Genomic DNA, 26,935 nt, shown 5'->3' with positions numbered 1-26,935 from the left:
CTTGGAATCAGAATCACACTGGTTGTCCTGACAACTTCATGGTCCTGGGGGAAAACAGGCCTGATATGTGATGCTGATCTGTGAAGTAGGGGATGAGAGATGTCGGACACTGACGAGCATATCAACATTTTTTTTCTATCTGTTGTTTTCTGTCTGAGGTGTGGTAAGATGGGGGAGGATGCCCCCTTTAAGAACAATATGCATTTAGCATGTGCAGGATGCTGATGCATCAGCCAATGTGTTATTAAGGGAAATAAATACAACCATTTGTTAAATTAATTGTCATAGCACAAAATGTAAAGAGGCCATCTTACAGTAATTTTACATTTTGTGGCAAAAATTTTACGTAATGTAATATATGAATTTAAATTGAATGTTTTCACTCAGTTAGCTTTTAATGAAAATGTCTAAAATGTACATCTAATTTGTGTAATTACTGAATAATAACACCAATAATTACATTAAGTATTAAATTCAAGAATAATAATGCTAGTAACAACATGCCACTTGGAGGGGGAGGTGAAAGCTCACCAGTAGATTTTCACAGAGATTTACATGTTGTAAATCTCATATGAATAATGCATTGTTAGTATTTTAAAGCAGTCCGTACGTTTTGCCTCTTTGTCGCCATCTCTGTTTGAAACCTGCAATTGCAGTTATTTGCAGAATTATCATCTTTACGTAGGTTGTCCATCAGCACGGCTCCGTAGCGCAGATGAATCTAATGTTTGCTGTCAGTCACCACAGAGGTGAATACTGTACTTCAGAATCACAGATTCTACATCTTGGAAGTATGACCAAAATAAGAATTTTCATAGGAAAATGTCTGAACAAGTAAGTAACATGTCTGCCACTTTTGTTCTGATCAACTGAGCAAAAAAAGCACTACAATAAATCGCGCAACCAATGGTGATTAAATCAGATCACATCAAACCGTGCAAATTATTATTATTGTTATACTTTGTTCTTAAATTGTTAATGTTAACAACATCAGCATTGCGTGACTATGTGTATTTAGTGTGTTTTAGCGTAACCTGTAGATTTCAATTTCTTTTGCCACTCTGCAGTTCTAAGTCTTTTGCTTTTGACTACTGATGAATCTCCAGTCGTCACTGATGATTGTCATTTGAACCTTTCTTTATTACAATCCACCATCAAAATGATAAGTTTAATTATTGCAGCTGCTGTGAGAAAATGCTATAAATGATCCGCCACCTGCAGCATCCTCACATGCCATATAGCCTATTAGCTGGGACTCCTTCTTTAAGCCCAGAACACACCAACGGTGCATTCCAAACGGGATATATCGCCCTCCGAAGAGCACTTCGGAGTGAAAATAATCATGGCTGGCATATTTAAGGGTCGTTCCAAACTGGCCCTTCGGAATGAAGGATTTCAAAGGGTACAACTGATGGACACTTTGGGCCCCCATGATCCTTTGCACAGGGAAGTTCTTTGACGTCACAGAATAGGTGCAGGAGGTTATGAGTTCGATTTTACCTATAAATGTATGTATAGTATTTTTCTATACTACTGTCATATTTATATGAGTTAGATTTGGTACATTATTATGGTCAAAATGACATTATACTTCTACAAAAATACTTTACAGCTCCCTTTATCGGTCCATTCAAATGTTTCAAATACACAGACACAATATACAATATGGTGCGATAAACCAAAAATAAATAAATAAACTAACGTTAAACAAAGGGCGCAGCTTGCACAATCTACTCCTCCCTGATTGTCTCGTTAAGACGCCGCTGAAGTGCGTTTCAAAAAAATAGTTTTTTGACTATAGTTTTTTTATTAAATTTATTAATTAATAATTTACTATTAATAAATGTGTAAAGTTGCATAAAATGGAAATACTCAATAAAGTAGGCTAACTGTGTTACCTCAGATGGACGAATGGTTGGATTCCACAACTGGTAAAATAAAACATATATAAGACAATACAACATTTACTATGGGAGCCATACAATTTACTGGTGACTTAATTTAGAAAAACTGTTCTATTGTGCTTCTGATTTGGCAGTAAAATACGCAGATTTTGGGTGCGTAAGATGTGAAGGATTCTATGGTCCAGTTAGTATTTTCAGACCATAATGGCGGCCGCGCTACCAGAGCGCCATCTAGTGGCTGTTACTCAAAAAAACTAAAAAAATAAAGTGTCACCTCTTGGGTTCTAAGCTCTTTGTTGTCGGTCAGTCGGGCCATCTAATCATTCTGATTGGCTGTTCAGCTACTGCCACCTGCTGGTACGGAAAGGCATTTCTTCTTACGCAGGCGCAGAATGGACATGCTACTTGGCCGTCAGGTGTCGAGCATCGGTTTGGTGTGTCAGGGCAACTTTGGACCCAGATGCTGCCGACGTGAGCCAACCCCACAGTCTGCTTTTGTTGCCACCAGTGGTGGCGCTAGGCCGGGGCTTGCAGGGGCTACATCCCCACCAGAAATGTGCTTAGCACTGGCGCAGCTCCCTAAAGGATTTTCTAATGATTTTCCTGTTTTTACTCTGTGTCACTTTCATTAAAAAAGTCATTAAAAATAAAAATAAAATAAGGGTTAGTAAATGTTGTAAATGTGCCTATAAACAATGGTTTTACTGGGGGAGGAGTCATTGCACGTTCAGGTATGGCATGCATTAGGAATAGCAATCAAGCGCCTGGTCAACAGCCATCATATTGGAGAGCAATGAAATATGAAGCAAAAGACTGCAGACTTTAGACTAATCTCAGAATATTATTATAAAACGCAGTTATAAAACGCAGTGGGCTGTGTCAAGTTCAACTTCTGAAAACATGTCACCCGACACCCGTTTGCATTTTAAAATCACAAGCACGTTCCTTCATTTAAAGGGTTAGTTCACCCAAATAGGAAAATTCTGTCATTTATTACTCACCCTCATGCCTATGCAGGAATCACTGAGCCATCAGATTTCAACAAAAATGTGTTCCGAAGATTAACGAAGGTCTTACGGGTGTGGAACGGCATGAGGGTGAGTAATAAATTACATTATTTTAATTTTTGGGTGAACTAACCCTTTAACTCACTACAGTATACATAGACGTACGTACGCTTATATGTCTATAATGAGATAGTCAACAAGTTTTAATAAATGTTGAAAGAGCTGATAAGGTAATAATAAAGGTGTTAAGCAAAATTGATATGTTCTTAGTAACTGTGTACACTTTTCAATGAGAACTTGTAAAGGTATAGTTTAAGGTAAAATGGAAAATTACCAAAGTAAAATGCAATAAATGCAGGGTAAGTTATTAAGTTATTGATGTACATATTTTTTTTTCTTAGCACCCCCTTTGAACTGTTAAGACCTGTAGGTACCGGTTTGGTGTGTTCAGGGCTTTATGTAAACAGACATGATGTAATGACGCAAAGACGAACGGCTGCAGAATTTCCCGCGAAAACCCACCAGTACAACTGAATTAGAAAACATTATTACTACTTTGTGAATCGGCCTAAGGTAAGGAGATAGTTTTGAACACTGGCTGGTTATGTACTTGCTCAGAAATTGATTTTGGATCATTTTTAACCACAAAAAGTTACGGAAAGCAGCTTTTAATTAAGAATTACACTTTATGAATATGCTTAGTAAAATAAAGAACTGAAGTATATTGTTGTTTTAAATATTTGTATTATTATTTCACATGTTTAAAATGGTCATAAACTGCATTTTTCACACTGTGAAACATATATGCATATGGAGGATAAACAAACTAAGGAGATGGGCTTCCCCTTTAAAAATACAGATTTCCATGAAATAGTTTCAAGTTCTGTGTTGCAACAGCCTACATATTTCAGCACAAAAACTCATATAAATTATTTGTTAGAGAGAGAGAGAGAGAGAGAGAGAGAGAGAGAGAGAGAGAGAGAGAGAGATGTCTGAATTACCTGGTGCAGCGTCTACGGTATATTAACAATGAAGCTGTGGTTGGCTACTTAAAAAAACCCGCAAAGTTACTTCGTTGCTGGCTAATATAATGTAGCATCTGAATAGTGAAGCTAATTTATTAATAAAATCTTTATCGCAATTTCCGAGCTCTATGTGCAAGAAATGTGTGTGTGCTTCAATGAAAGCACCGCATTAAGAACTGCGATTAAACTGACTGGAACTACCCGTGCAGGATACACGGTTTGAACGCACACCTCCCAGCCAATCAGAATCGAGTATTCTGACAGACTATGGTTTAAATATTTTTATATATAGGCTGTTCAGCCATCTAGCGTTTTTATGTGCTTTTTTATTTCTTTCCACCAGATGGCACTAATCTGCCTTCATATTTTAGATTCTACATTTGCTCAGTTTTTTATTTAAAGTCACCATGAAATCTGTTATAAATTATTTATCCTTGCATGTCATTATTATTTTTTTAATTCATGTGTCCTTGTAATCATCAGTAAAAACAATGACATTTTCTCTTTGATGACGTGTGCACTAGCACAAGGGCTGACCGATAATCCTTTTCTCCCCATCTCAAACAAGCCTGTTGCTAGCTAGTTTACTTTTCCTACAATCTAAGGCAGTTACAGATTGGTAAATTGGAAATGATCAATACCGTTACCAAAAGAGCCAGAATGTAAATGCGTAAACATTATTAGTACTAACATTACCTTTCTTATTTTGGATTGTTGTTGAGCATTTTCCAAAAAAGTCTCTGGTGCGAAGGTCAGAAGCACAGATACATTGTTTTAAAGAAAGTTGTAAGTTAACTGACACAATTGTGAAAAGGGCAGCAAATGACAACGATCAAATAATTTCCCAATTTGCAAAATCAAGTCCCGCCATCAGGATGTTAAAGAGGTGTAATGAAGTGACAGGAAACAAAACTGCACAGTTCAGATGGCTTTTATTTCCAAAAGGTGCAAAAATGTGGTTCTCCAAAGATATACAGTGCCCCCCTCCCCCCAATCTGTTTCTGTTGCTACATTAATGTATGTATAATGTATAAAACATCTGTGTATATATCAAATATTGGATATAATCTGTGATAAAGTACACAAACATTGTACAAGCGTCACTACAGGAAGCAGAAAGTCTCCAACTTGACAGCTCTGTTATCAACTCCTCCCATGACACACTGATCTGTAAGGCCAGCTGCAGACGAAGTTAAACACAACTAATGTTAGACTTGTGTCCCAAATGACATACTATACACTTATACTATGCACTCAAATGTCTTGTGCAGAAATGTTATTAGGTTATTCTGTCATACTCTTGGGATACTCCCAGTGGATATGCACAAAATCAGCCTGTCCTCCATCTTGTTTTGATTTCCAGCCTGACATCACCTATGGTCACTTTGGAAGGTGAGTGGTAAAAAGGCTAAAAAAAAAGTTGAAATTATTTGAGCTGAGTCCATTGTGTTGATCTGCATGCAATGCACTGCCATAGTCCATAGACAACACTGTAGTTGCATTCCATGCATTGGTAAACATGGATACAAATCATGTGAAAGGACCTTTAAAGGACCTATTATAATAAAAAGACAGAAAAAAAGAGCATTTACAAAGAACCACCCGAGTTTCCCACATCCTCAGATTGATCTCTTACTTACTGATGCTCCATGATTTACAGTGAAGAGCAGACAGCATTGACCTTTAGAATAACTAATGACTGTAGTTTACACCAAAGTCCAAAGAACCATGATTGATTATTCCTATAACAGCCCTACAGAATAACACTTTAATATTAATCTTTTTAACAAAAGGCTGTAAATGTTTTCACTTTTCTAAAAATAAAAACAAAAAGTGCACATTTCTAAACACACACACACACACATCATAATGACATAGCAAAACCCAGATTTTTGATAAAAATGAAATCATCCTATGCAAGAAACCCTTTGTGATTACATTTGAAATTAAGCTTAGGTGTATCCCATTGCTGAGCGAAAGTGGGGAAAAATACAGATTTCAGGTGTAATAAAAAGCCCTGCATGTGCAAAGTTGCGATACGAAAGGCATAGGCATAAGCTTTTTCTACTATTGACGTATTAAAATGCAACTTTTTGATATTGTGGAGCCAAGCCTCCTCTCAAAAGTAAATAAATCAGGGGCTTTTCCAGCAGGTCTTAAGCATGCTTTGGTGATTCCATCTCTCAGGAAACCAAATCTTAATTCTACTCTACTTACAAATTAGAGGCCTATTTCTAACTTACCCTTTATCTCAAAAGTTCTCGAAAAATAATAGTTTCACTTCCACTACACTGTTTTCTAAATCTCAGTTCAATTTATGAGATGTTTCAGTCTGGATTTAGATCCCTTAATAGTCCAGAGTTTGATCATTTGAAGGCCCTAAATTATATTAATATGACATCTAATGTTGGAGATAATGCTATGTTAACGCTCTTAGATCTTATCTCTGCTTTTGACATTATGTCCTTATCTCTCAACTTTAACATGGTGTGGGGTTGAAAGGAACTGTCTTAAAATGGTTCAGATCCTATTTGAAGGGCTGCAAATTCTCTCTAAATTTTGGCTCATCTGTGTCATCTGCTGCTCATTTCACTTCAGGGGTTCCTCAGGGTTCCATATTGGCACCTACACTTTTTTCTTTATGCTCCCTTTGGTTTTAACTATTAGTAAACATTAGGGGTGTAACGGTACACGTATTTGTACCGAACCGTTTCGGTACAGGGCTTTCGGTACGGTTCACGTGTGTACCGAAGCATTACATTGCAACCAATATTCACCACCAATAACCGCAATAAGCTCTGCGTTTTGTTACTTTCGATAAGAAACAAAGTGTCATCCTTCAAATTCTGTCCACGAAATCATTAAGTTTAAACAGAAAATGCCATTTTGACGTGCTTTGATGTGGGGTGACAGATCACTGTACAGGCGCCTCAGTTCAACCGGCAGCGCGAGCGCGGAACGCAAGTGAATGTGTTCATCTTTTCCTCCTTAATACTAGTTACAGAATAAACATGAAAGAACATCTGAAGGTATGTTGCAAGATTCAGTACAACTTACTGAAACGGTCATATCTCATGTAATCGCTCATTCAGTGTTTCAACGGTGGAAAGACATCAATGAAAACGTCCGTATTCAACAATATGTCATTATGCATTTACCTCAGAAAAGCCATTCAGTGTTCACAGCTTGTTAGTTCGCTAGAGAAATGAACTCTTTCGCTTAATATATGCACTGTATTAGCCAATATATTCATTATTTTACTTAATCTTTTAGTGATATCCTGATCAGGCTATTTAATGTATGTTTAAATAAATCTGATGTTAAAATAACAGCCACTGTGTAGAAATGATTATATTTCAACAACGAATTGGAGTAAAAACATTTAGAAGTTAATGCAAAAACTGCCTTAGGTGCAGCTTACAGGTTTGCATACAATTTGTTATTTGAGTGTTGATTATTTTATCTAAAAATAAAAAGCAATTGAATTTAGGCTAATAGTTTGGGCTTCTTTCAAGTTAGGGCTCCCTACATAGTTTATAGCATTAGCAGAGATCTTTTTTTTTTATCCTTAAGAAACTTTTAGTTTTAATTTAATTTAATATATTTAAAGACAAAAACACAATGTGTTCAGTAAACCTCTGTTTAATAATAAAAAAAAGCAATTTTATGTTTAGTTTTCTCTCCACCTGCTGTACCGAAAACTGTACCGAACCGTGACTTCAAAACCGAGGTACGTACCGAACCGTGAGTTTTGTGTACCGTTATACCCCTAGTAAACATGCAGTGTCCTTTCATTTTTACGCAGATGACACCCATCCCTCTTAAACACTTTGGAAATAATACATTTGAGCCTGTGCTGGCCTGTTTAGAGGACAATAAAATGTGGATTTCTGCAAATTTCTTAAATCTAAATGAAAATGAAACCGAAATAATCTGCACTATCCTCAATTAAATCACTTTACGTCTTTAGCTAACACTTGGATTAAGAATCTGGTGTGCTGCTTTACAGGGATTTCAAACTTGATAAGCAAGTAAACAGTTATCAGATCTTGCTTTTTACTCCATCGTCTGATCAAAGTTAAGCCTTTCCTATCTCCTCAAGTTTTTGAATGTGTTCATGCGTTTTTATAATCTTGCTTAGAATACTGTAACTCTCTGTATTATGGTAGAAACTCTGCTATCGTGGCATGACTCCAGACAGTCCAATATACAGCAGCAAGATTATTAAAAGGTATCCAAAAACATGACCAGATAGCTTCAATTTTAACATCTCTTAATTTGAACAACATTGTGCCACCATATATTTCTGATCTTCTATTTTTCCACAGCACTTCTAGAGCTCTTAGATCAGGGACACAAAGATATTTATCTGTTCCTTGGTACAGACTAAACTCTGGAACAGTCTGCCAATTTCCATTAAATCTGCACCAACACTACCAGTTTTTAAGTCTTTATTAAAAACTCACTACATCTCACTGGCTTTCAGTGTTCCCTAAATGATTACAACATATTGTGAATGCTTTGGGTTTGACTGTTGGGCCAGTCAGCTTCTATGCATTTTTGATGTAGACCAGCTATATGGTTTCTGACTGTATTTTCTGTTGGTTGGCTTCTCTACCAATCATTATATGCCTTTTATAATTACAACTTTTAATTTATGTCTTTTCTTGATGTTATTTCATTTGTTTGTCTGTGTTGCAAGGCACATTGGTCAGCTGCTGCTGTATAAATAAACTTTGACTTTGATATTAACTGGAGTGAATCTGGAGAAATTTCATTCGATTGGACATGATTTGGTAAGTGTCACAATTCCCCTGTGTTTAAGGACTTTTATGGTGTTTCATGTCTTAGTTTCCTGTGTCTGTTTCTAGTGTCGTTGTAGTTCTTTTTTTCATTAGTTCCCCTTGATAGTATCCACAGGAGTTCCTTTTATCCTTTATTAACCGTTGTATATACCCCTTTGTTTCCCTTGTTCATTTGTCAATTGATGTTCCACTGTAGCTCCTGTTTGACTCTTGTTCCATATTTCCTGTTTGACTCTTGTTCCATGTTTCCTGTTTGGAACTCGATCCATGTTTCATGGTTCCCCATGTTTATTACTTTGTTTCGTTTTTGGAATAAACAATGTCCACACAGCGATATCCATTTCAAATCAAATGCAAATACATGTTCCTGCCACCCGTCCCTATTGATACAACCCAGGGGAAATTTAAATATCATGTGATGTTAACAGGGCTGCGTTCAGCCCCGACAAAACGTTGCAAAACGTTTTTTAAACGGAAACGGTGGTGCGTTGAACACCCCGTTCTGATGACACAGGAGTTGCAATATGGCAGCTGAGAAGGCCATTCTTTGTGTTCTTTTTGAAGAATTTTCGGAGCCTGATGAAGTCGGTATAAATACGTGTTTAATACTGCAAAATACACTCAATGTTACAGTCATTGCCCTTGCCGTCCAGAATAAAAGAGAACATCCCAATCGAGTTAGGGGATTTGTGGAAACTTCTAATTATTGTGAACCAACATTTGCCTCGCATTTCTGGATGAAAAGACAAACATTTCAGGTGAAGGATAATCCACTTCTTACGCCCGAGACTAAATTATCTAACGTTATATGACATTATTTTTATTGTGAGTATTAGGCTTATCATTATTTCTGATCACTGTTGTTGTGCTATGATATTGTAATATGTACCATTATATAATCAGAGGAGAATAAAAAAGTTTATGAAAGTGTAACTCCAAAATACAATAGCAAAATATATACATATGTATAGTACTTTTATGTTACATTCATACCCATCGTATAGGGTGTTTCTTTAATACCGCATGGTTTATATGCATGTTGATGCCGAATGGGCTGAGATTTTTGACACACCCACAAAACAAGAGAAAACGTATCTCAAACCTGTTGCACACCGTTGCACACCGTTTCCAGGAAACATGTCGTTCAACTCGGAATCCGTAGCAAAACGTTGCGCAGCGGTTTGAGCTTGAACGTGCCCCTGGTGATAGAGGTCTACAAAGAAGACCCGAGACCCGAGGACCCGGAACCCGACCCGGGACCCGTACGGGTTCGGGACTATATTTTAAATGGTCAGCCGGGTCCGGGTCGGGTCCTAATCTATTACTTCGGTTCCCGGGTCTGATTAACATTGTGTGTATAATGCTTACGTCAGCGGCCATGTCACTGAACAAGCAATCGTTATTATAGTTCAAAAGGGCAAACAGTCAAAGTTATTTTATTATGTGAGTTGACTCGAGTCTCTAGATACAACGAAATAATGCAATAGTCATCTGCATTTGTCATCGTGACAGCAAGTGAACTTTTAAAGCTGGAATAATGAGTGGATTAAGCATTTCAATCGGCAAGAGAGGAATAACGGATGAACTTTCTTGGCAAGTGCATCACAGTCAGGTACAAGGGAGAAAGCTATAGCCTACTAATAAGACAACACGTTTTATTTTCGCAACTTGTTTATTGACTTATTAATAGCAATTTGATGTGGAATAGACCTATGTGCCGATCGGGTCCAGACGGGTCCGGTCGGGTTCGGGTCCAGCTTAGACGGGTCCGGGTAGTACATTTATGGCATTTCTCGGCTCTGCGCGGGTTCGGGTCCAACTTTCAAAATAATAGTCGGGCCGGGTCGGTTCCGTGTAGCACATTTACGGGTCTCTTCGGGTTCGGGTATGAATTTTTGGACCCGTGAAGACCTCTACCTGGTGACTAGACCTACACCACTGGTACACACTACCATCTAGTGGATGTGAACAATCATTACATTTGGCTCTTGGCTCTTGATTTTTGCTGTTTGCAGATACTTGGAAGAGGAATGTGTTTTGGTGGTCTATACAATTAAGCCATGGTGCTAATTACATTGAACTTATATATTTTTTATCCTTGTTTTTGAATATGCAAGTGTTTTCTTGTTTTCTCTAATGATTGTTTTGTCTGTTAATTTGATTTGTGCATTTTTTATTTTTTTTTATTATTGAACCTTTGGAAGCACAATGTAAAGAGGCAAATAGGTGTTTTTTGAGTTTGTTCTTGTGGTGATTTTGTACCAAGACAATTGAGTACAGAACTGTTATTTATGTAAACATTTGTATCTATTTGTAACAGATGGCTTTTGAGCTCTCTGGGGAAAGTCTGTGGTTCCTTGTTAGTTAAGATGCTGAAGTGTTGTGTCCTGTTAATAAAATCTACAATCAGGGATGATTAACTGTGTATGTATGGACACAAGAACATATCATTTATATGTGCTTGTGTCCATACACACACAGTTAATACGCACGTGTCTACATGCACATTCACACATTCACATATATATGATCAGGTTTATAAAGCGGAAGCCATGAAAGCCATCACACACTGGGGTGACATTTAGTATTCCAAGAAATGGGGCATCCTGAACAACATGTACACACAGAAACACAAACAGATGCACATCATCTCATTCAGTCATACGTTTTTTTACAGCTCTATAGCACATTTGATATGTTAAGTGTTTTGGGGCGTAGGCCAGTGGGACTCACAAATTGGAGTACCTCCAAGGACAACCCCTTTCCTCTCTATCTCTCTTCCACTCCCTGTCACTCCTTCTCTTCCACAGACCCTCAGTTCTGTAATACAGTAATGAATCAGTGTTTGACGTCATGGCAACCCCTCTGCTCCTCCTTTGCCCACCTAGAGGCCACGTTAGCTAGAGTTTTATGAGCTTGATCAGAAAGAACAGAAAGTGAATGAGTATGATACAGATTCACAAACAACATATACCCAAATAACATCTATTTGGATGTTATTTGTGTATATGCATAAGACTTATACATAAGTACTGATATTTGTACACTAATGTATGCAGCTGTGTATCTTTAACATGAATCCTGGCAGTCCACATTCAGGTATTCATACATTTCACTCTCTAAGGGTATGTTTACATGACAGCAATGTACTAAAAACGTTTTTTCTTTGTACCAATGACGTTATCAAACCTATCCCCGTTCACATGGATCCAAAAAAAAAAATGACTAAAACGCTTATGCATGCCAGACAAGTAGTTGGCGATGTCACTTTGTAAAGAAAGACATGTAGTCTGCGCATACTCATTCTTTTACAGAGCACTCATGCCAAACGTGCATATCAACCTTATTTTTACAGTTTACTGCACATTGATATTCTTCTCATTATTTCCATATATGGGCTAATAAATCGGAAGTCTCGCAAATTCACAGAAAACACCTTACTCCCGCATTGAAAAATAAGGTATGGCTTTGTTGCAAGCTTACTGGGTGGACCTGCTGAAAGAACTGGATTATGGCCATGGCCTTTCCCCTGAAGCAGTCATTGAGCTGTGCCGTACCACAGATCTTGCCCTCTGGGCCATCAAACAAACAGCTGCCACTATCAGTCGCTTGATGGCAGCAATGGTGGCCACAAAGAGATATCTGTGGGTTAGCCTGGCTGACATCAGTGAGAAAGAAAAGTGTTTTCTCCTGGATGTGCCAGTATCACCCTCTGTGCTTTTCAGCACATCCATTGTTTAGAGAGGTGAGGGCGCAGTCTGTGGCATTTAACCCTTTGGAGTCTGATTCTGATTTGGGGCTTGGAGAAGTTTTGACATGCTCTGACATTTGTGCTTTTTTCAGTTGTTCATAAACATATACATGACAAAAGTGTCATTACACTGTATTCAGCACAAACTAGGCTACAATAATATGTGAGGAACATTTAGGTACATGTTTGTGTTTTTGAAGGAATAATGTTTATGCATGGTTATTGAAAAAACAAAAAACTTAAGTCACTGAAATAAGGCCGAAAAAGTATATTAAATCTGTGTTCACAAGACTTCTTGTTATTGGGAGTTGTAGACTAGAGTTTTTGCTTAAGAATTATGTAAAAATTATGCTGAATTCTCTTTCATATAAAACAACAGAGAGATTTAAATTTTGTAAGACACTTTTTGTCAAGAAACAGAGTATGCGAGGAGGCGTGAATCTGCATGAATAATGGGCCATTTACACCTGAGAAGACAAAAGAATCACATAATAATGACCTGAAATGACTTGCATATTAATGAGGCCTTTAAGTCAGGTAGGCTGTGAAAAAACACTCTGTAATCATGTCTCAGCTCATCATAAACAGCAGTACTGTAAAATATTATTACATTTTAAAATAATGGTATTCTATTATATTCTTTAAAATATAATGTATTTCTGTGATGCAAAGTGTCTGGAATATTGATGGATTCTTATATATTTATGTCAAATTTCTATACTTAGAAGTAATATTTATTATCATCACTATGAGTGCTGGATACTGTGTTTTTAATTCATACTTGCAGCTGGAGGGCGCTCTCTGTGCACATTTAGTCCACAAATTATTCTAATGAAGAAGAGGACATTTCAGGAATGGTGTTTTTAATTCATACTTGCAGCCGGAGGGTGCTCTGTACAACTTTAGGCCACAAATTCATATAAGGCACTGATACTTAGGCACTCCCCAAGAAGAAAAGAAACTTTTATGCAACCCAGATATGACTCAAACCCACAATACACTTTTAGAAGGAAGGTATTTCTTGGAAATCATTTTAAAGTTCAAGCAGAGACAATCATCTGTGTCTTAGGCACTGTACACAAATCCTCACAGAAAGTATCAATTAAAGATTGGACACATCACACAACTGCTTTTCTGCACAGTCTCAGATGACCCAGATGGGACTCAAACCCACAACCCTCAGCTCCGAAGGCTGATGCCTTATCCATTAGGCCAATGGGCAACAACAGCAACCAGTATAATAAGTACTGTGGCACTAGAATATTACTTTCATAGCGTTACATAATATTTTTTAAAAGTAGCACTCTTGAAGAAGGTTTTTGATGAGCAAGATGTGAGTCAATCGCACAATACTTAGCTCCAAAGTCTGGTCCCGCACATGCAATTTCTCTAGAGCAGATCTGATGTATTAGAGTAGTACTGTCATTCCAACGACTTAGCATTACATTGTAGGCACTCCCCAAGAAGAAGAATTTTTTATGCCACCCAGATATGACTCAAACCCACAATACATTTTTAGAAGAAAGGTATTTCTTGGAAATCATTTTAAATTTCAATCAGAGACAATGATGTGTAACTTAGGCACTGTACACAAATCCTCACAGGAAGTATCAATTAAAGATTGGACACCTTACACAACTGCTTTTCTGCACAGTCTCAGATGACCCAGATGGGACTTGAACTCACAATCCTCAGCTCCGAAGGCTGATGCCTTATCCATTAGGCCACTGGGCCACAACTGCAAACAAGGTAATTAGTACTGCGGCACTAGAATATTACTTTCATAGCGTTACATTATATTTTAAAAAAGTGGTACTCTTTAAGAAAGTTTTTGATGAGCAAGATGTGAGTCAATCGCACAATACTTAAACTCTGTACACGAATCCACACAGCAAGTATAAATCAAAAATCAAAGAATGCTAAAACTCACACAACTGGTTATCTGCAGAGGCTCAGATGACCCAGATGGGACTCGAACCCACAATCCTCAGCTCCGAAGGCTGATGCCTTATCCATTAGGCCACTGGGCCACAACTGCAAGCAACGTAATTAGTACTGCGGCACTAGAATATTACTTTCATAGTGTTACATAATATTTAAAAAAACAGGAGGATCTGGTGGTTCACTGTGTCAAAGGCAGCAGACAGATCCAGCAAGATTACATAAAGCAAGATTTTCCAGCAAGATTTTACATAAAAAGATATGACTTGCCTGCACAGTCTCAGATGACCCAGATGGGACTCAAACCCACAATCCTCAGCTTATTCATTAGGCCACTGGACCACAACTGCAATTTTTCTGAATTGGTACTGCTGCACTAGAATATTACTTTCATAGTATTACATAATATTTAAAAAAGTAGCACTCTTGAAGAAGGTTGTTGATGAGCAAGATGTGAGTCAATCGCACAATACTTAGCTCCAAAGTCTGGTCCCGCACAAGCAATTTCTCTAGAGCAGATCTGATGTATTAGAGTTGTACTGTCATTCCAACGACTTAGCATTACAATGTAGGCACTCCCCAAGAGGAAGAACTTTTTTTGCCACCAAGAAATGACTCAAACCCACAATACATTTTTAGAAGAAAGGTACAGCCAGTCTAATTAGTACTGTGGCACTAGAATATTACTTTCATAGCGTTACATAATATTTTTAAAAAGTGGTACTCTTTAAGAAAGTTTTTGATGAGCAAGATGTGAGTCAATCGCACAATACTTAAACTCTGTACACGAATCCTCACAGCAAGTATAAATCAAAAATCAGAGAATGCTAAAACTCACACAACTGGTGTTCTGCACAGTCTCAGATGACCCAGATGGGACTCGAACCCACAATCCTCAGCTCCGAAGGCTGATGCCTTATCCATTAGGCCACTGGGCCACAACTGTAGCCAGTCTAATTAGTACTGCGGCACTATAATATTACTTTCATAGCGTTACATAATATTTTTAAAAAGTGGTACTCTTTAAGAAAGTTTTTGATGAGCAAGATGTGAGTCAATCGCACAATACTTAGCTCCAAAGTCTGGTCCCGCACATGCAATTTCTCCAGAGCAGATCTGATGTATTAGAGTAGTACTGTCATTCCAACCACTTAGCATTACATTGTAGGCACTCCCCAAGAAGAAGAATCTTTTATGCCACCCAGATATGACTCAAAGCCACAATACACTTTTAGAAGAAAGGTATTTCTTGGAAATCATTTTAAAGTTCAATCAGAGACAATGATGTGCAACTTAGGCACTGCACACAAATCCTCACAGAAAGTATCAATTAAACAATGGAGACCTCACACAACTGCTTTTCTGCACAGTCTCAGATTACCCAGATGGGACTCGAACCCACAATCCTCAGTTCCGAAGGCTGATGCCTTATCCATTAGGCCACTCTGCCACAACTGCACGCAACATAATTAGTACTGCGGCACTAGAATATTACTTTAATAGCGTTGCATAATATTTTTAAAAAGTGGTACTCTTTAATAAAGTTTTTGATGAGCAAGATGAGTCAATCGCACATTACTTAGACTCTGTACACGAATCCTCACAGCAAGTAAAAATCAAAAATCAGAGAATGCTAAAACTCACACAAGTGGTTTTCAGCACAGTCTCATATGACCCAGATGGGACTCGAACCCACAATCCTCAGCTCAGAAGGCTGATGCCTTATTCATTAGGCCACCGGGCCACAACGACAGCCAGTCTAATTAGTACTGCGGCACTAGAATGTTACTTTCATAGCGTTACATAATATTTTTAAAAAGTCGTATTCTTTAAGAAAGTTTTTGATGAGCAAGATGCGAGTCAATTGCACAATACTTACACTTTGTATATGAATCCTCACAGCAAGTCTCAATTAAAGGTCAGAGAACACTAGACCTCACACAACTGGTTTTCTGTACAGTCTCAGATGACCCAGATGGGACTTGAACCCACAAATCTCAGCTTCAAAGGCTGATGCCTTATCCATTAGGCCACTGGGCCACAATTGCAAGCAAGGTAATTAGTACTGCGTCACTATAATATTACTTTCATAGCATTACATAAAAAGATATGACTTGTCTGCACAGTCTCAGATGACCCAGATGGGACTCAAACCCACAATCCTCAGCTTATGCATTAGGCCACTGGGCCACAACTGCAAGTTTTCTGAATTTGTACTGCTGCACTAGAATATTACTTTCATAGCGTTACATAATATTTTTAAAAAGTGGTACTCTTTAATAAAGTTTTTGATGAGCAAGATGTGAGTCAATTGCACATTACTTAGACTCTGTACACGAATCCTCACAGCAAGTATAAATCAAAAATCAAAGAATGCTAAAACTCACACAACTGGTTATCTGCACAGTCTCAGATGACCCAGATGGGACTCGAACCCACAATCCTCAGCTCCGAAGGCTGATGCCTTATCCATTAGGCCACTGGGCCACAACTGTAAGCAACATACTTAGTACTGCGGCACTAGAATATTACTTTCATAGCGTTACATAATATTTTTAAAATGTGGTACTCTTTAAGAAAGTTTTTGATGAGCAAGATGTGAGTCAATCGCACAATACTTAGCTCCAAAGTCTGGTCCCGCACATGCAATTTCTCCAGAGCAGATCTGATGTATTAGAGTAGTACTGTCATTCCAACCACTTAGCATTACATTGTAGGCACTGCCCAAGAAGAAGAATCTTTTATGCCACCCAGATATGACTCAAAGCCACAATACACTTTTAGAAGAAAGGTATTTCTTGGAAATCATTTTAAAGTTCAATCAGAGACAACTATATGTAACTTAGGCACTGTACACAAATCCTCACAGAAAGTATCAATTAAACATTGGAGACCTCACACAACTGCTTTTCTGCACAGTCTCAGATGACCCAGATGGGACTCGAACCCACAATCCTCAGCGCCAAAGGCTGATGCCTTATCCATTAGGCCAGTGGGCCACAACTGTAAGCAACATAATTAGTACTGCGGCACTAGAATATTACTTTCATAGCGTTACATAATATTTTTAAAAAGTGGTACTCTTTAAGAAAGTTTTTGATGAGCAAGATGTGAGTCAATTGCACAATTCTTAGACTAATGAAGTACAATGTAGGCGATTGGTTTAATCAACAGAAATTCAAAATATTGTGTTATCTGAACCACATTAAATATCTAAGTAGATTTGAAAAAAAAGAGAAATTGTTGTGATAACAAATCATGAACATAATTTTTTACAATGTAGCCACATGGTTAGGCTACTGGGCTACAACTGCACGCAACATAATTGGTCCTCTTTAAGAAAGTTTTTGATGATCCAGATGGGACTCAAACCCACAATCCTCACCTTATCCATTAGGTCACTGGGCCACAACTGCAAGTTTTCTGAATTGGTACTGCTGCACTAGAATATTACTTTCATAGTGTTACATAATATTTAAAAAAAAGTAGCACTCTTGAAGAAGGTTGTTGATAAGCAAGATGTGAGTCAATCGCACATTACTTAGACTCTGTACACGAATCCTCACAGCAAGTATAAATCAAAAATCAGAGAATGCTAAAACTCACACAACTGGTTTTCTGCACAGTCTCAGATGACCCAGATGGGACTTGAACCCATAATCCTCAGCTCTGAAGGCTGATGCCTTATCCATTAGGCCACTGGGCCACAATTGCAAGTCACATAATTAGTACTGAGGCACTAAAATATTACTTTCATAGCGTTACATAATATTTTTAAAAAGTGGTACACTTTAAGAAAGTTAGGATACTCATCGTTATGTCAGCTATGTCTCTTCCTTTTACACCATATGCTTGATTTGTTTTAATTATACTTGGCATTACTTCTTTTAACCTGTTTGCTAAAATCTTTGCTAAAATCTTAAAATCTGTGTTCAGCATCGTGATCGGTCTATAGTTTTTTAAATCTACTTTCTCTCCTTTCCTTTTATATACTAGTTTCATTAACCCCATCCTTGTTCTTTCATTCATTTCTTCTTTTTCAAAAACAACTTTAAAAACATCCTTTAAAATCTTTACTAAAACTCCTTTAAAACATACATAAAATTCCGTTCCCAAACCATCTATTCCTGGACTTTTCTTTTTATTCAGTTGACTTATTGCTCTTTCTATCTCTTCTTCTCTGATTTCTTGGTCACATTCTTTTTTGTCTTGCTCGCCTACCTTTGCTTTTATCTGATTTAAACATTTCTTTTTTTCCTCCTCTTCCACACCTCTTGCACTAAATAGATCCTCATAAAAATACCTTATTTCTTCTAAAGTCTTTTCATTACTTTCTACAATTTCCCCATTTTTCCCTCTTATTTCTTTAATCGTTTCAGCTTTCCCCTTCTTTTTTTCTAGATCAAAAAAGAACTTTGTACATTTTTCTCCCTCCACCACATATTTTGCTTTGCTTCTTAGCATCGCTCCCTCGTATTCTTTTTCTTCTATTTCCTTTAATTTTCCCTCTATCTCCCTTATCTTTTGTATGTCTTTATCTTCTTTATTCAATTCCTTTTCCAAACTTGCTTTTATTTCTCTTTCTTTGTTTCTCTTACATCTCTGTATTAAACTACAATATTTGATCGAGAATTTTTTGATTAAAAACTTTACATTCTCCCACCATATTCTCTTATCCTCTTCATACATTCCATTTTCCTTTTCTTTTTCTATTATTTCTTTAACTTTTGCAGCATAATCTTCATTCTTTAAAATCTGCACATTTAAAATCCATACTCCCGGCCCTCTTTGCATTTTACTCCAGTCCACTATAAAAAATAAAAACTTGTGATCACTAAAACTTGTTTCCTCATACTTAATCTTTTCAATAAAATTCTCCACATTTCTACTACATAAAACAAAGTCAATTCTAGTTTGGCATACAAAACTCCCCACTATTTGTCTCCTTGAAAATTCTTTTTTCTGTTCATTCCTTTCTCTCCACACATCTATCAAATCATTTTCCTTCATTAATGCTTTTAATTCTTTTCTTCCCGTATCCGTTTTAAAAACCATTCCTTCAGCCATATCTTGCTTGCTAAAAACCGTGTTAAAATCTCCCATCATTATTATTTCTTTATACTTCTTTACAATATTTCTTAAAACATTAAAAAACTCTTTCTTTTCCTTCTCCTCCACTGGTGCATGTACATTTACTAAAATCAAATCTCTTCCTTCATATTTTGTCTCTACTACAATACACTTCCCCAACCTGTCCTTATACACAATTTTACTCACTTTAAAAACATCATCCTTCATTAAAAAAGCCACACCTCTTCCCAACCCAGATATGACTCAAAGCCACAGTACACTTTTAGAAGAAAGGTATTTCTTGGAAATCATTTTAAAGTTCAATCAGAGACAATGATGTGTAACTTAGGCACCGCACACAAATCCTCACAGAAAGTATCAATTGAAGATTGGAGACCTCACACAACTGCTTTTCTGCACAGTCTCAGATGACCCAGATGGGACTCGAACCCACAATCCTCAGCTCCGAAGGCTGATGCCTTATCCATTAGGCCACTGGGCCACAACTGCACACAACATAATTAGTACTGCGCCACTAGAAAATTACTTTCATAGCGTTGCATAATATTTTCAAAAAGTGGTACTCTTTAATAAAGTTTTTGATGAGCAAGATGTGAGTCAATCGCACAATACTTAAACTCTGTATACGAATACTCACAGCAAGTATAAATCAAAATTCAGAGAATGCTAAAACTCACACAACTGGTTTTCAGCACAGTCTCAGATGGCCCAGATGGCCCAGATGGGACTCAAACCCACAATCCTCAGCTCTGAAGGCTGATGCCTTTTCCATTAGGCCACTGGGTCATAATTGCAAGTCACATAATTAGTACTGCGGCACTAGAATATCACTTTCATAGCGTTACATAAAAAGATATGACTTGCCTGCACAGTCTCAGATGACCCAGATGGGACTCAAACCCACAATCCTCAGCTTATCCATTAGGCCACTGGGCCACAACTGCAAGTTTTCCGAATTGGTACTGCTGCACTAGAATATTACTTTCATAGTGTTACATAATATTTTAAAAAAAGTAGCACTCTTGAAGAAGGTTCTTGATGAGCAAGATGTGAGTCAGTCGCACAGTACTTAGTTCCAAAGTCTGGTCCCGCACATGCAATTTCTCTAGAGCAGATCTGATGTATTAGAGTAGTACTGTCATTCCAACGACATAGCATTACATTGTAGGCACTGCCCAAGAAGAAGAACCTTTTATGCCACCCAGATATGACTCAAACCCACAATACACTTTTAGAAGAAAGGTATTTCTTGGAAATCATTTTAAAGTTCAATCAGAGACAATGATGTGTAACTTAGACACTGTACACAAATCCTCTCACAAAGTATCAATTAAAGATTGGAGACCTCACACAACTGGTTTTCTGCACAGTCTCAGATGACCCAGATGGGACTCGAACCCACAATCCTCAGCTCCGAAGGCTGATGCCTTATCCATTAGGCCACTGGGTCACAATTGCAAGTCGCATAATTAGTACTGAGGCACTAAAATATTACTTTCATAGCGTTACATAATATTTTTAAAAAGTGGTACACTTTAAGAAAGTTTTTGATGAGCAAGATGTGAGTCAATCGCACAATACTTAGCTCAAAAGTCTGGTCCCGCAAATGCAATTTCTCTAGAGCAGATCTGATGTATTAGAGTAGTACTGTCATTCCAACCACTTAGCATTACATTGTAGGCACTCCCCAAGAAGAAGAATCTTTTATGCAACCCAGATATGACTCAAAGCCACAGTACACTTTTAGAAGAAAGGAATTTCTTGGAAATCATTTTAAAGTTCGATCAGAGACAATGATGTGTAACTTAGGCACTGTACACAAATCCTCACAGAAAGTATCAATTAAAGGCTGGAGACCTCACACAACTGCTTTTCTGCACAGTCTCAGATGACCCAGATGGGACTCGAACCCACAATCCTCAGCTCCGAAGGCTGATGCCTTATCCATTAGGCCACTGGGCCACAACTGCAAGCAAGGAAATTAGTACTGCGCCAGTAGAATATTACTTTCATAGCGTTACATAATATTTTTAAAAAGTGGTACTCTTTAAGAAAGTTTTTGATGAGCAAGATGTGAGTCAATCGCACATTACTTAGACTCTGTACACGAATCCTCACAGCAAGTATAAATCAAAATTCAGAGAATGCTAAAACTCACACAACTGGTTTTCAGCACAGTCTCAGATGGCCCAGATGGGACTCAAACCCACAATCCTCAGCTCTGAAGGCTGATGCCTTTTCCATTAGGCCACTGGGTCATAATTGCAAGTCACATAATTAGTACTGCGGCACTAGAATATCACTTTCATAGCGTTACATAAAAAGATATGACTTGCCTGCACAGTCTCAGATGACCCAGATGGGACTCAAACCCACAATCCTCAGCTTATCCATTAGGCCACTGGGCCACAACTGCAAGTTTTCCGAATTGGTACTGCTGCACTAGAATATTACTTTCATAGTGTTACATAATATTTAAAAAAAAGTAGCACTCTTGAAGAAGGTTCTTGATGAGCAAGATGTGAGTCAGTCGCACAGTACTTAGCTCCAAAGTCTGGTCCCGCACATGCAATTTCTCTAGAGCAGATCTGATGTATTAGAGTAGTACTGTCATTCCAACGACTTAGCATTACATTGTAGGCACTGCCCAAGAAGAAGAACCTTTTATGCCACCCAGATATGACTCAAACCCACAATACACTTTTAGAAGAAAGGTATTTCTTGGAAATCATTGTAAAGTTCAATCAGAGACAATGATGTGTAACTTAGGCACTGTACACAAATCCTCTCACAAAGTATCAATTAAAGATTGGAGACCTCACACAACTGCTTTTCTGCACAGTCTCAGATGACCCAGATGGGACTCGAACCCACAATCCTCAGCTCCGAAGGCTGATGCCTTATCCATTAGGCCACTGGGTCACAATTGCAAGTCGCATAATTAGTACTGAGGCACTAAAATATTACTTTCATAGCGTTACATAATATTTTTAAAAAGTGGTACACTTTAAGAAAGTTTTTGATGAGCAAGATGTGAGTCAATCGCACAATACTTAGCTCAAAAGTCTGGTCCCGCAAATGCAATTTCTCTAGAGCAGATCTGATGTATTAGAGTAGTACTGTCATTCCAACCACTTAGCATTACATTGTAGGCACTCCCCAAGAAGAAGAATCTTTTATGCAACCCAGATATGACTCAAAGCCACAGTACACATTTAGAAGAAAGGAATTTCTTGGAAATCATTTTAAAGTTCGATCAGAGACAATGATGTGTAACTTAGGAACTGTACACAAATCCTCACAGAAAGTATCAATTAAAGGCTGGAGACCTCACACAACTGCTTTTCTGCACAGTCTCAGATGACCCAGATGGGACTCGAACCCACAATCCTCAGCTCCGAAGGCTGATGCCTTATCCATTAGGCCACTGGGCCACAACTGCAAGCAAGGAAATTAGTACTGCGCCAGTAGAATATTACTTTCATATCGTTACATAATATTTTTAAAAAGTGGTACTCTTTAAGAAAGTTTTGGATGAGCAAGATGTGAGTCAATCGCACAATACTTAGCTCAAAAGTCTGGTCCCGCAAATGCAATTTCTCTAGAGCAGATCTGATGTATTAGAGTAGTACTGTCATTCCAACCACTTAGCATTACATTGTAGGCACTCCCCAAGAAGAAGAATCTTTTATGCAACCCAGATATGACTCAAAGCCACAGTACACTTTTAGAAGAAAGGTATTTCTTGGAAATCATTTTAAAGTTCAATCAGAGACAATGATGTGTAACTTAGGCACCGCACACAAATCCTCACAGAAAGTATCAATTGAAGATTGGAGACCTCACACAACTGGTTTTCTGCACAGTCTCAGATGACCCAGATGGGACTCGAACCCACAATCCTCAGCTCCGAAGGCTGATGCCTTATCCATTAGGCCACTGGGCCACAACTGCACACAACATAATTAGTAATGCGGGACTAGAATATTACTTTCATAGCGTTGCATAATATTTTCAAAAAGTGGTACTCTTTAATAAAGTTTTTGATGAGCAAGATGTGAGTCAATCGCACAATACTTAAACTCTGTATACGAATACTCACAGCAAGTATAAATCAAAAATCAAAGAATGCTAAAACTCACACAACTGGTTTTCAGCACAGTCTCAGATGACCCAGATGGGACTCGAACACACAATCCTCAGCTCCAAAGGCTGATGCCTTATCCATTAGGCCACTGGGTCACAATTGCAAGTCGCATAATTAGTACTGAGGCACTAAAATATTACTTTCATAGCGTTACATAATATTTTTAAAAAGTGGTACACTTTAAGAAAGTTTTTGATGAGCAAGATGTGAGTCAATCGCACAATACTTAGCTCAAAAGTCTGGTCCCGCAAATGCAATTTCTCTAGAGCAGATCTGATGTATTAGAGTAGTACTGTCATTCCAACCACTTAGCATTACATTGTAGGCACTCCCCAAGAAGAAGAATCTTTTATGCAACCCAGATATGACTCAAAGCCACAGTACACTTTTAGAAGAAAGGAATTTCTTGGAAATCATTTTAAAGTTCAATCAGAGACAATGATGTGTAACTTAGGCACTGTACACAAATCCTCACAGAAAGTATCAACTAAAGGTTGGAGACCTCACACAACTGCTTTTCTGCACAGTCTCAGATGACCCAGATGGGACTCGAACCCACAATCCTCAGCTCCGAAGGCTGATGCCTTATCCATTAGGCCACTGGGCCACAACTGCAGCCAGTCTAATTAGTACTGCGGCACTAGAATATTACTTTCATAGCGTTACATAATATTTTTAAAAAGTGGTACTCTTTAAGAAAGTTTTTGATGAGCAAGATGTGAGTCTATCGCACATTACTTAGACTCTGTACACGAATCCTCACAGCAAGTATAAATCAAAATTCAGAGAATGCTAAAACTCACACAACTGGTTTTCAGCACAGTCTCAGATGACCCAGATGGGACTCGAACCCACAATCCTCAGCTCCGAAGGCTGATGCCTTATCCATTAGGCCACTGAGCCACAATTGCAAGTCGCATAATTAGTACTGAGGCACTAAAATATTACTTTCATAGTGTTACATAATATTTAAAAAAAGTAGCACTCTTTAAGAAAGTTCTTGATGAGCAAGATGTGAGTCAATCGCACAATACTTAGCTCCAAAGTCTGGTCCCGCACATGCAATTTCTCTAGAGCAGATCGGATGTATTAGAGTAGTACTGTCATTCCAAGGACTTAGCATTACATTGTAGGCACTCCCCAAGAAGAAGAATCTTTTATGCCACCCAGATATGACTCAAAGCCACAATACACTTTTAGAAGAAAGGTATTTCTTGGAAATCATTTTAAAGTTCAATCAGAGACAATGATGTATAACTAAGGCACTGCACACAAATCCTCACAGAAAGTATAAATTAAAGATTGGAGACCTCACACAACAGCTTTTCTGCACAGTCTCAGATGACCCAGATGGGACTCAAACCCACAATCCTCAGCTCCGAAGGCTGATGCCTTATCCATTAAGCCACTGGGCCACAACTGCAAGCAAGGAAATTAGTACTGCGCCACTAGAAAATTACTTTCATAGCGTTGCATAATATTTTCAAAAAGTGGTACTCTTTAATAAAGTTTTTGATGAGCAAGATGTGAGTCAATCGCACAATACTTAAACTCTGTATACGAATACTCACAGCAAGTATAAATCAAAAATCAAAGAATGCTAAAACGCACACAACTGGTTTTCTGCACAGTCTCAGATGACCCAGATGGGACTCGAACCCACAATGATCAGCTCCGAAGGCTGATGCCTTATCCATTAGGCCAATGGGCAACAATTGCAAGTCGCATAATTAGTACTGAGGCACTAAAATATTACTTTCATAGTGTTACATAATATTTAAAAAAAAGTAGCACTCTTTAAGAAAGTTCTTGATGAGCAAGATGTGAGTCAATCGCACAATACTTAGCTCCAAAGTCTGGTCCCGCACATGCAATTTCTCTAGAGCAGATCGGATGTATTAGAGTAGTACTGTCATTCCAACGACTTAGCATTACATTGTAGGCACTCCCCAAGAAGAAGAATTTTTTATGCCACCCAGATATGACTCAAACCCACAATACATTTTTAGAAGAAAGGTATTTCTTGGAAATCATTTTAAATTTCAATCAGAGACAATGATGTGTAACTTAGGCACTGTACACAAATCCTCACAGGAAGTATCAATTAAAGATTGGACACCTTACACAACTGCTTTTCTGCACAGTCTCAGATGACCCAGATGGGACTTGAACTCACAATCCTCAGCTCCGAAGGCTGATGCCTTATCCATTAGGCCACTGGGCCACAACTGCAAACAAGGTAATTAGTACTGCGGCACTAGAATATTACTTTCATAGCGTTACATTATATTTTAAAAAAGTGGTACTCTTTAAGAAAGTTTTTGATGAGCAAGATGTGAGTCAATCGCACAATACTTAAACTCTGTACACGAATCCACACAGCAAGTATAAATCAAAAATCAAAGAATGCTAAAACTCACACAACTGGTTATCTGCAGAGGCTCAGATGACCCAGATGGGACTCGAACCCACAATCCTCAGCTCCGAAGGCTGATGCCTTATCCATTAGGCCACTGGGCCACAACTGCAAGCAACGTAATTAGTACTGCGGCACTAGAATATTACTTTCATAGTGTTACATAATATTTAAAAAAACAGGAGGATCTGGTGGTTCACTGTGTCAAAGGCAGCAGACAGATCCAGCAAGATTACATAAAGCAAGATTTTCCAGCAAGATTTTACATAAAAAGATATGACTTGCCTGCACAGTCTCAGATGACCCAGATGGGACTCAAACCCACAATCCTCAGCTTATTCATTAGGCCACTGGACCACAACTGCAATTTTTCTGAATTGGTACTGCTGCACTAGAATATTACTTTCATAGTATTACATAATATTTAAAAAAGTAGCACTCTTGAAGAAGGTTGTTGATGAGCAAGATGTGAGTCAATCGCACAATACTTAGCTCCAAAGTCTGGTCCCGCACAAGCAATTTCTCTAGAGCAGATCTGATGTATTAGAGTTGTACTGTCATTCCAACGACTTAGCATTACAATGTAGGCACTCCCCAAGAGGAAGAACTTTTTTTTGCCACCAAGAAATGACTCAAACCCACAATACATTTTTAGAAGAAAGGTACAGCCAGTCTAATTAGTACTGTGGCACTAGAATATTACTTTCATAGCGTTACATAATATTTTTAAAAAGTGGTACTCTTTAAGAAAGTTTTTGATGAGCAAGATGTGAGTCAATCGCACAATACTTAAACTCTGTACACGAATCCTCACAGCAAGTATAAATCAAAAATCAGAGAATGCTAAA

The 26,935-nt window shown here is 38.0% G+C and overlaps 16 non-coding genes across 16 annotated transcripts; all 16 read right to left on the bottom strand.

Moving 5' to 3' along the window:
• Positions 1-14,449: 14,449 nt before the first annotated feature.
• trnar-ucg (transfer RNA arginine (anticodon UCG)) lies at positions 14,450-14,522 on the bottom strand. The gene has a single exon. It is a non-coding gene; the product is annotated as a tRNA-Arg (tRNA).
• A 776-nt stretch (positions 14,523-15,298) lies between these two features.
• On the bottom strand, positions 15,299-15,371 carry trnar-ucg (transfer RNA arginine (anticodon UCG)). The gene has a single exon. It is a non-coding gene; the product is annotated as a tRNA-Arg (tRNA).
• A 733-nt stretch (positions 15,372-16,104) lies between these two features.
• trnar-ucu (transfer RNA arginine (anticodon UCU)) lies at positions 16,105-16,177 on the bottom strand. The gene has a single exon. It is a non-coding gene; the product is annotated as a tRNA-Arg (tRNA).
• Positions 16,178-16,400: 223 nt separating this feature from the next.
• On the bottom strand, positions 16,401-16,473 carry trnaq-uug (transfer RNA glutamine (anticodon UUG)). Its single transcript has one exon. It is a non-coding gene; the product is annotated as a tRNA-Gln (tRNA).
• Positions 16,474-16,847: 374 nt separating this feature from the next.
• Positions 16,848-16,920, bottom strand: trnar-ucg (transfer RNA arginine (anticodon UCG)). The gene has a single exon. It is a non-coding gene; the product is annotated as a tRNA-Arg (tRNA).
• A 439-nt stretch (positions 16,921-17,359) lies between these two features.
• Positions 17,360-17,432, bottom strand: trnaq-uug (transfer RNA glutamine (anticodon UUG)). The gene has a single exon. It is a non-coding gene; the product is annotated as a tRNA-Gln (tRNA).
• Positions 17,433-19,932: 2,500 nt separating this feature from the next.
• trnar-ucg (transfer RNA arginine (anticodon UCG)) lies at positions 19,933-20,005 on the bottom strand. The gene has a single exon. It is a non-coding gene; the product is annotated as a tRNA-Arg (tRNA).
• Positions 20,006-20,901: 896 nt separating this feature from the next.
• On the bottom strand, positions 20,902-20,974 carry trnar-ucg (transfer RNA arginine (anticodon UCG)). Its single transcript has one exon. It is a non-coding gene; the product is annotated as a tRNA-Arg (tRNA).
• Positions 20,975-21,413: 439 nt separating this feature from the next.
• Positions 21,414-21,486, bottom strand: trnar-ucg (transfer RNA arginine (anticodon UCG)). Its single transcript has one exon. It is a non-coding gene; the product is annotated as a tRNA-Arg (tRNA).
• Positions 21,487-22,373: 887 nt separating this feature from the next.
• On the bottom strand, positions 22,374-22,446 carry trnar-ucg (transfer RNA arginine (anticodon UCG)). Its single transcript has one exon. It is a non-coding gene; the product is annotated as a tRNA-Arg (tRNA).
• Positions 22,447-22,885: 439 nt separating this feature from the next.
• On the bottom strand, positions 22,886-22,958 carry trnar-ucg (transfer RNA arginine (anticodon UCG)). Its single transcript has one exon. It is a non-coding gene; the product is annotated as a tRNA-Arg (tRNA).
• Positions 22,959-23,397: 439 nt separating this feature from the next.
• trnar-ucg (transfer RNA arginine (anticodon UCG)) lies at positions 23,398-23,470 on the bottom strand. Its single transcript has one exon. It is a non-coding gene; the product is annotated as a tRNA-Arg (tRNA).
• A 223-nt stretch (positions 23,471-23,693) lies between these two features.
• trnaq-uug (transfer RNA glutamine (anticodon UUG)) lies at positions 23,694-23,766 on the bottom strand. Its single transcript has one exon. It is a non-coding gene; the product is annotated as a tRNA-Gln (tRNA).
• A 439-nt stretch (positions 23,767-24,205) lies between these two features.
• trnar-ucg (transfer RNA arginine (anticodon UCG)) lies at positions 24,206-24,278 on the bottom strand. Its single transcript has one exon. It is a non-coding gene; the product is annotated as a tRNA-Arg (tRNA).
• A 223-nt stretch (positions 24,279-24,501) lies between these two features.
• trnar-ucg (transfer RNA arginine (anticodon UCG)) lies at positions 24,502-24,574 on the bottom strand. The gene has a single exon. It is a non-coding gene; the product is annotated as a tRNA-Arg (tRNA).
• Positions 24,575-26,118: 1,544 nt separating this feature from the next.
• Positions 26,119-26,191, bottom strand: trnar-ucg (transfer RNA arginine (anticodon UCG)). The gene has a single exon. It is a non-coding gene; the product is annotated as a tRNA-Arg (tRNA).
• Between the last annotated feature and the right edge of the window lie 744 nt (positions 26,192-26,935).

Source organism: Chanodichthys erythropterus, chromosome 13 (assembly GCF_024489055.1).
Source record: "Chanodichthys erythropterus isolate Z2021 chromosome 13, ASM2448905v1, whole genome shotgun sequence".
NCBI classification, from domain to species: Eukaryota; Metazoa; Chordata; class Actinopteri; order Cypriniformes; family Xenocyprididae; genus Chanodichthys; species Chanodichthys erythropterus.
Note: the sequence above shows the minus strand (reverse complement) of the source record. Positions and strands in the feature narration are given on the sequence as shown.